This window comes from Tamandua tetradactyla, assembly GCF_023851605.1.
Source record: "Tamandua tetradactyla isolate mTamTet1 chromosome 4 unlocalized genomic scaffold, mTamTet1.pri SUPER_4_unloc_1, whole genome shotgun sequence".
Lineage (NCBI taxonomy): Eukaryota > Metazoa > Chordata > Mammalia > Pilosa > Myrmecophagidae > Tamandua > Tamandua tetradactyla.
The window spans coordinates 70,886-79,772 of record NW_027518240.1 but is presented as its reverse complement, the minus strand read 5'-3'; the positions used below and the strand labels follow the sequence as shown (position 1 = coordinate 79,772).

The 8,887-nt window shown below is 40.5% G+C and overlaps 1 long non-coding RNA gene across 10 annotated transcripts in view; it reads right to left on the bottom strand.

The window, feature by feature from the left end:
• Positions 1-2,829: 2,829 nt before the first annotated feature.
• Positions 2,830-8,887, bottom strand: part of LOC143672720 (uncharacterized) — a 63,146-nt gene continuing 57,088 nt past the window's right edge. For 3 of the 10 annotated variants that reach the window (XR_013169995.1, XR_013169994.1, XR_013169993.1), the window contains exons 5-7: positions 8,220-8,297; positions 7,617-7,716; positions 4,874-5,391 (exon numbers count right to left, since the gene is read on the bottom strand). This is a non-coding gene — a long non-coding RNA (uncharacterized LOC143672720). Of the gene's footprint in view, positions 3,068-4,866; positions 5,392-7,616; positions 7,717-8,219; positions 8,298-8,887 lie in introns of those variants that run through there. The other 7 variants (XR_013169997.1, XR_013169991.1, XR_013169990.1 and 4 more) reach the window with 7 other exon arrangements.

Sequence of the window (8,887 nt, the reverse complement as noted above, 5' to 3'; positions counted from 1 at the left end):
GTTCGGAAAGTTCTATTCTCATTTTCATTCATCTCCAGATAGCTACTGATTCCTCTAGCAATTTGTTCTTTGACCATTAGTTGTTTAAGCGTGTGTTATTTAATCTCCATATATTTGTGAATGTTCTCGTTCTTTGGTTGTTATTGAGATACAGCTACATCCCATTGTGATCAGAGAATATGCTTTGAATAAGTTCATTATTTTTAAATTTATAAAGTCCTGTTTGTGGCCCAGCATATGATCTACCCTGGAGAATGTTCCACGAGCACTAGAGAAGAATGTAAAACCTTGTGTTTTGGGGTGCAATGACCTATATATGTCTGTTTGGTCTAATTCATTTATCAAGTTATTTCCCTTCTCTATTTCCTTATTGATCTTCTTTCTGGTTGTTCTATCTATAGAGGAGAGTGATGCATTGAAATCTGCTACCATTATTGTTGAAGCATCTATCATTCCCTTCTGTTTTGCCAATACCTGTTTCATGTACTTTGGAGCTCCTTGCTGGGGGGTACAAACATTTGTGATTGTTATATCTTCTTGGTGAATTGAACCTTTAATTAGTAGACAGTGTCCTTCTTTGTCTCTCATGATGTCTTTACTTTTAACGTCTATTTTGCGTGACATTAGTGTAGCTACAGCTGCTTTCTTTTGGCTGCAACTTGCATGGAAAATCTTTTTCCGTTCTTTCACTTTCAGTCTGTTTGTATCTTTGTGCCTAAGGTGAGCCTCCGGTAAGCAGCATATAGCTGGATTGTGTTTCTTAATCCATTCTGCCAATCTGTATCTTTTAATTGGTGAGTTTAGTCTGTTTACATTCAATGTTATTACCGGAAAGCCTTTTCTTGATTCCACCATCTTATCTTTTGTATTCTCTTTGTCAGATCTGTATATTCTTTTCCATCTTTCTCTTTCTATTCCTTAAATTGACCTTAGTGGTACTCTTTAATTCTGTGCCCACCTCCAGTCCTCCCTCTCCTGTGTTTTTTATTTTCAGCCATCAGAACTCCTTTTAGTAATTCTTGTAGGGCTGGTCTCTTGTTGACAAATTCTTTCAGGACCTCTTTGTCTGTGAAAACTTTCATTGATCTCTCAATTTGGAAGGACAGTTTGGCTGGGTACAGAATTCTTGGCTGGAAGTCTTTCTCTTTCAGGTTCTTGAATATATCATAAGACTGCCTTCTCGCCTCCATGGTGCTAGTTGGGTAGTCTGAACTCAGTCTTATTCGATTTCCCTTGTATGTAGTAGATTGTTTGTCTCTTGCTGCTGTCAGGGTTTTCTGGTTCTCTTCAACAATTGAGAGACTGATTAGTATGTGCCTTGGGGAAGGCCTGTTTGGATTTATTCTGTTTGGAGTTCTTTGGGCTTCTTTGATTTATATATTTATGTTCTTTATGAGAGTTGTGCAGTTTTCCTCCATTCTATGCTCAACTGGTCTTCCTAGCCCTTTACTCCTCTCTTCTCCTTCCTGGACACCAATGATTCTTGTATTTGTGCACTTTGTTTTGTCTATCATTTCCAAGGTCCCATTCAGTTTTTTCCATCTTTTTTGTTATTTGCTGTGTTGAATCTTTGAAGTCAATTATCCTGTCCTCTGTAGCGCTTATTCTTTTTTCTGTCTCCTGCAATCTGGTGTGGTGTGCCTCTATTATGTTTTTTATTTGGTCAGCAGAATCTTTAATCTCCGTGATTTCCACTGTTTTGCTATTTATTCTTTCAAATTCCTCTTAGTGCTGTTCTGCTGTCTTCTTGATCTCCATTACATCATTTGCCATCTCACTTATTTTATTAAGTAGAGTTTATGAACAACTATGATTAATTGTTCCAGTGTCTGTGACCCTGATGCTGTTTGAATTTGGTCATTAGGCAGGGCTATATCTGTCAGCATTGTGACATGCTTAGTGATCTTCTGCTGTCTTCAGCAGGTCAGAATTATGCCTTCATGGATTGGAGGTAGATGTGACCCAGCTGTGCAGGTCAGCACTTTCTGAAAGCTGGGAAGTAAGGCTGAGGGCTGTGCCCAGGCACAGTTCTAGGACTGCTACAAAATGGAGTTCTCAGAGCTGAATGATGTGCTTGGGTGTCTGCATGCATGCTTGGGCCTGGGAGGACCACAAATGGATGTGCTGAGCTCAGGGAGGGTGGGGTGAGGCTGTGTGACTCTATGGGCAGAGAGGCAGGGGTAGCCTGAATAGGGAGGTTAGTACTCACAAGCCTATGTGCTGACAACAGCCTGCAGGGAAGAGGGAGGAGGAGAGAGTGCTCAGGAGAGGTGCAAGAGAGGTGGATTGGGCTGCACATGGGGTTCGTGTGTGGGGCAGTTACGTGCACTGGGGGCTGGTGGGGAAGGTACCTGGAGCATGGAGAAAGGAAGCCAGTGATGGGGTTCAGGTGCAAGGGATGAGGGGTGATTTGAAGGTCACGGGCCTGGGCTGATGAAGGTAGTGCACCCAAAAAATGTGGCCTGGCTTAATCCTAGTTGCGAGCTTCCATCTGTGCACTCCCAAGGCCTCCATATTTCCACATCAGGCTCCAACTTTCTGCCCCTCAGTAACTGAGCCTCTGCAACCAGGGCTGTCTCATGTAGTACAGAAGGCTCCCCCAGGTCAGCCGCTCTCCTGAATTGCTGCCTCGGCTGCACTTCTGTCCCTTCTATAACTTTTCCCTAGAGCAGAGCTAATGTCAAGCTACTCTAGTCAGACATCATCCCAGAATTTAAAACATGTTTTTTTCATATGGGACTTTTTGAAGTCAATATACATGGTAAAATTTTCAAGGACTAATGAAAGAAAAAGTGAAATGAATTATTTCAAATATATTGGAAACAATTGTAAAAATTGATGATATACTTGGCCACAAAGCAAACCTCAATAAGTTTTTAAGAATTGGGATTGTTCAGATGACATTCTTGCTTTCATTACAGTACATTTAACAGTCTATAATGCCAAGAGAAATAAGAAAATCTACATACATTTGCAAAATTAAAAACACTCTCAAGGCAAGCCATGGTATCTCACCGGGGATAGTTCTCACATGCCATTCTGTATACATGGGTTCAATTCTCAGTGCCTGCCAAAGCAAAAAAAAAAAAAAAAAGAAAAACACATCCATTTTAATAATTCATTATCAAATAATTCCTTATGGAATTTTACATTACTTCAACACAAAAGCGAGAAAAATACTGAACTTTTGTAATACCCACAAGAATGTTTTCTCAAATGCATTAAACTAACTGTACACTTAAATATAGGTGCTCTTATAAATTATACCTCAGTAATAGTGCAGTAATGAAACACTTTTAAAAGGCAGAGTGATACTTAAAATGGAAATGATAATTTTAATGCATATATTAGAAAATAAAAAGGAGTGAACATTAGTGAGCTAAGTAACCATCTAAAGGATGTTTCAACAAAACAGCAAAATAAACCCGATGAAAGAAGAAATGCAGTGATAAAGATTAAAGCAGGTATCAATATATAGGAAATAAAGATGCAGTAAGAGGAATAACAGAGAGAAAAAAATAACTGATTTATGGAAAAACTAAGTACAACAAATCGTTATAATATAGAATGAGAGAGAGGCAGGGAGGGAGAAATTTTAAATGTACATGGCTGGGCTATCCAGTCAAAAGGTAGAGAATGGCAGAGAAGATACAAAAGCATGGGGGGTGGGGTGGAAGGGTAGTTCAGGGGTACAATTCTCACCGTCCATGTGGGAGACCTGGGTTCAATTCCCAGTGTATGCACGTCCAGAAAAAGACAAACAAAGAAACAAAACTAAACAAAAAATACAGCAAACAAAACTCCAAGACAGGATGTTGCAATAATGGCATATTCACATGGAAAAAGAATGAAATATGAACCCGCCATACAGCATACAAAAATACAAGCAGGATCCACCTATATGTTGTCTGTAAGAAACTCACCTAAAATCCAAAGTATAAGTAGGGTGAAAGTGAGAGGATGGGGGAAATTATATACGATACAAGTAATAACCAAAAGAGAGCTGGGGTGGCTATATTAACATCAGATAAGATAGAATTTAAGTCAAAAAATTGTTCTGAGGACTAAAGAAGATCACTAAATACTGACAAAGGGGTCAGTCAATTCAACAAGCATGTGTAGCAGTTAGAAATATACATGTACCTAATATCAAAGCCCCTAAATATATTACACAAATACTGAGAGATCTGAAGGGAGAAATAGATGATTCTACATTGACAGGAGACTTCAGTACACCACTTTCAATAATGGACAGAACATCTAGTCAGTACAGCAGTAAGGGAGGTACAGGACTTGATCGCTATTCTAAACCAACTAGACCTAACAGACATAATAGACCACTTTATCCAAGAGAAACAGAATACACATTCTTCCCTAGTGCATATGGATCGTTCCTCAGGATAGACCATATATTAGATATTAGTAAAACAAGTCTCAACAAATTTAAAAACATTGAAATCATGCAATATGTCTTCTCTGACCATAATGGAATGAAGCTAGAAATCGATAACAGAGGGAGAAGTGGAAAATTCACAAATCTGTGGGACCTAAAAAATGTACTCTTTTTTTCTTTTTAAGCAGGCAGAAAATCATATCTATTGATTAAACGTATGAAAGGACACGTGGGCACACTTACAAAGACAGAGGTGAGAAAGATGATAAGCGAAACAACATACTCTTAAATAACTAATGGGTCAAAGAAGGAATCCCTAGGAAAACAAGAAAATATCTTGAGGCAAATGAGGTTGAAAAGACAACATTCCAAAACCTATGGGATGCAGCAATGGCAGTGCTGAGAGGGAAAGTTATAGCTCCAAATGCTTACATTAAAAAAGAAGAAATATTTTTTTAATACGCCTACGGATAAGTTAAGTAAGATATCCATTTAGGTGGTTAAGGTTTCCATGTGTTAAGTGTAAAAATACTTGCATCTTGATATTTTCCTGAAATCAGGAAAATACTTCACAACATAGGTCATTATTATAGCAATGCAGGTATTTGTCAGAACTTTCTACTTGATATGTTGTGAACATCCACAGGTCTGACAGCTAATCAAACGGTATCTAAGTTAGTGTTTGTGGTAGTTAGGTTCAGGTGTCAACTTGGCCAGGTGAAGTTACCTAGGTCTATGGCTGTGAACCTGAGCCAATGGCATGTGAACCTCATCTGTTGATGATTATACCTACAGTCAGCAAGGAGGCATGTCTGCTGCAATGAATGACTTAAATGAGAGAGGTCAATGTAGCACAGCCTGAGCAGCTCAGCATACCTCATCTCAGCACTCGCAGCTCAGCCCGGGCCTTTGGAGATGCAGAAAGGAATCACAATGGGGAAAGTTGTTATCACTCAGAGGCCTGGAGAGAAGACCAGCAGAGATCATCCTGTGCCTTCCTGGGTAAGAAAGAAACTCAGTTGAAAGTTAGCTGCTTTTCCTCTGAAGAACTATATGTTTGTAATGAAATAAATCCCCTTTTATTAAAAGCCAATCCATCCCTGGTGTGGCTTTGCATTCTGGCAGCTAGCAAACTAGAACAGATTTGGTACCAGAGAAGTGGGCTGCTGCTGCAAATACCAGTCATTGGGACCAGTTTTTGGATGGATACAGGGAAGATTTTGGAGGAACTGTGAAGTGAGTGATGGAGAAGTCCTGGAGGGCTTGAAGAGACTCTTGTGTAAACAGAATCACTGCCAATCTGGACAAAGAGGGGACACAAAAGGGACAAAAGGGGGGACACAAAAGGAACAAATTGGAGTTTGCAGAGTGAGAACCATGGAAGTTCGGGTCTGAAGTCAAGAAGCCTCGGACCAGGAAAGTGGACCGACCCATATACATGGAGAGGGTGAGTTTGCCCTGAAGACCAAGGATGCGACTCCCACCTCATTGCAGTGGAAGAGTCGCATAGCCTCAGGCCTTGGAGAAGGTACAGCATGCTCCTCGGGGACTGGGGAGAACCTGGCTGCTACCACATGAAGGGGTTGAGTGTGTGCCCTGGAAATGGCGGGGAGCCCATGGGTGGCCCCGATGCTTGGAGGTGGTGGAGCCGAGAAAAAGGTGGTCTCCTCAATGTCCCCTGAATTTGATTTGCAAAGAGGCAGGTCACTGCATAGGACCTTGGAAAGCGTGGGAATGCCTTTTTCTAAAGCTGAAGGAGAAATGACTTCCAGACTTTGAAATCCAATGGTGGTTGCCCTGCAGATTTTCAGAACAGCTTGGATCTTACGATTCCTGTGTTCCTTCCAATTTCTCCCAATGGAAATGAATACCTGTATCTTGTGAATGTCCTCTTTTGCATATGGTCACCAGATAACTTGTTTTGAGAGTCATAGGTCCACAGCTACAAGATAATTTTTGTCACTTTAATATCGTTTCAAGGGATGTGTATTGTTACCAGGTTGACAAGGGGTGGACATGTGGTAGTTAGGTTCAGGTGTCAACTTGGCCAGGTGAAGGGTACCTAGTTCTATTCCTGTGGACATGAGCTGATGGCACGTGAACCTCATCTATTGCTGATGACATCTGCAGTCAGCAAGAAGGCATGTCTGGTGTAATGATGACTTAATTGGCTGGAAGCTGAAATGGGAGAGGTCAAGGTAGCACAGCACAAGCAGCTCAATATACCAGATCTCTGCACTCACAGCTCAGCCCAGGTCTTTGGAGATGAAGAAAGGAATCACTCTGGGGAAAGGTGTTGTAACCCAGAGGCCTGGAGAGAAGGCCCGTGGAGATCAACCCAGATAGCTTTTCTGGGTTTGAAAGAACCTCAGTTGAAAGTTAGCTGCCTTTCCTCTGAAGAACTAGCTATATGTTTTTAATGAAATAATCCACTTTTATCAAAAGCCAATCCATCCCTGGTGTGTTACATTTCAGCAGCTAGCAAACTAGAACAGTGTTTAACACTTAGAATTTAAGAACATTGATATCTGAATATGGAGAATATTTTCCTTGTTGTCTTAATTTTAAATTGGTTTATGAAACATACTGTACCAATGCGGGCTTTACAATGATTATATGGATACTTTATTTAAATATGCCCATGATTAAGCTAACTAAGTCACCCATTATTGGTGGTTCTAAGTGTATTGTTCTTTTTCCTAAAGAACAAAAAGAGAGAGAAAAATGGAATGCCCTTTGCCGATCTCCATGTTCCAGCCTGGGCCCCCCAAATGTCAACGCCATATGTCCAGGGATAGCTGTGGACTCCTCATGCACTTAATACACCACCACATTATAATGCTAAAAATGTAAATAAATAAATAAAATAAAAGGGAAGAAAGATGCCAAAAGAGAGAATGAACCTTACAACTGGAGAATTTGTGCAAAGAAGACCAAAAAAAAGATCAAAGTCGAAACAAGGAAAGTATTTCATTAGAGCTAGATAAGTGAAATAGAGAATAAAAAAACTAAAATAGAGGGCATCAACAAAACTGAAAGATTGTTGCTTCCTCAGCTCCTCTTTGACCTTCCCAGGGCTAGGTCTCTTACATCATTCATATCTCTATCAACTCTAAATGATCAACTCCTTTTCCTAGAGAGTTGTATTAGTCAGTGTTCTCTCGGGAAACAGAGCAACAAGAGATGCCTGCAAATAGTGTGAGATTTTATAAAAGTAGCTTACACAACCGTGGGGATGCATGAGTCCAAATTCCGTAGAGCAGGCTGGAAACTGGAAACCCCAATGAAGGTTCTTGATGAATTCCCCAGGAGACGCTGGCTGGCTGAAATAGAGATGAAAATTCTCTTCTGACTGCTGAAGTGATCACTTCTCCTTTTGAAGCCTTCAACTGATTGGACTAAACATCTGTCATTGCTGAAGGCTCCCTCCTAAATTCATTATAGATATAATCAGTCATAGATGCAATTAAATTACTGGCGATTTATGTCCATGAAATATCCTCTCAGTAAAAGCTGGGCCAGGGCTTGCAAGGCTTTAAAAGGATTCACATAAATAGCCTAATGCCAAGCCCTCTCAGCTCTCAAAGAGCATCCAGTGACTTTTCTCCATCCCACCTTGGCCACTTCCTTTCCTAATCCCACCATAATCCCTAGTGTCTCCAAGAATGGCACGGCCGGTAAAACCCCCAATTCACGTACCCTACTCTCTGACTACCACTTGTATTCTCCCAGCTGACTTTCCAAAATCTCTACACACCAGTGGACCACTAATCTTTTAACTCTACTTTTGGGCTATTATCCATTGTATTTTCTCTCCCATCATTACCGATTAAATTCCTTGCTCCAAGCTATAGTCATGCTCTGGCACACATGCTAAACCTTGCATCTTCCTTACTTGGGTTTACTGAAAAAAAAAAAAAAACGCTGCTAAATAGGAAGAAGAAACTGAGGAATTATGGTGAATATTCTCAAATGAAATGTATACCTATGAATATGAAATAAGCACTCTACACTGTCGACCAAACTTACTACTTCTCCTAGTAAATTCCTTTATCTACCTGAGGACTTTCATACTTTCTTCTACCTCCTCGACCCTACAATGCCACAGAAACCTTCCTCCACCACACGCGCATGCACACACACACATCTACTATTTACCCTCGGCACCTAGGTCAATGACATCACATCACACTTCACTGACAGAACAGAGGACATCAGACTGGAACTAACACCCCTTCTCACCACCCAACTTGGTACCTGCAAATGAGCTTGGGCTGAAGGGAGGACAATGAACTTCCCATTGCTTCCTTTTACAAGTTTTTCACTTACTTCTCAACTTGATTTTGGTACATTATATTTTCCTAGGAGTTTGCCCATTTCAGCAAAATTTTCAAATTTCAGTGAAATTTTCAAATTCATTAACAGAAGAAGTTCATGGCAGTTACTCATTAACTCTCCAGTCTCTCTTCAATATGTAATGGCCCCTTTTCCTTT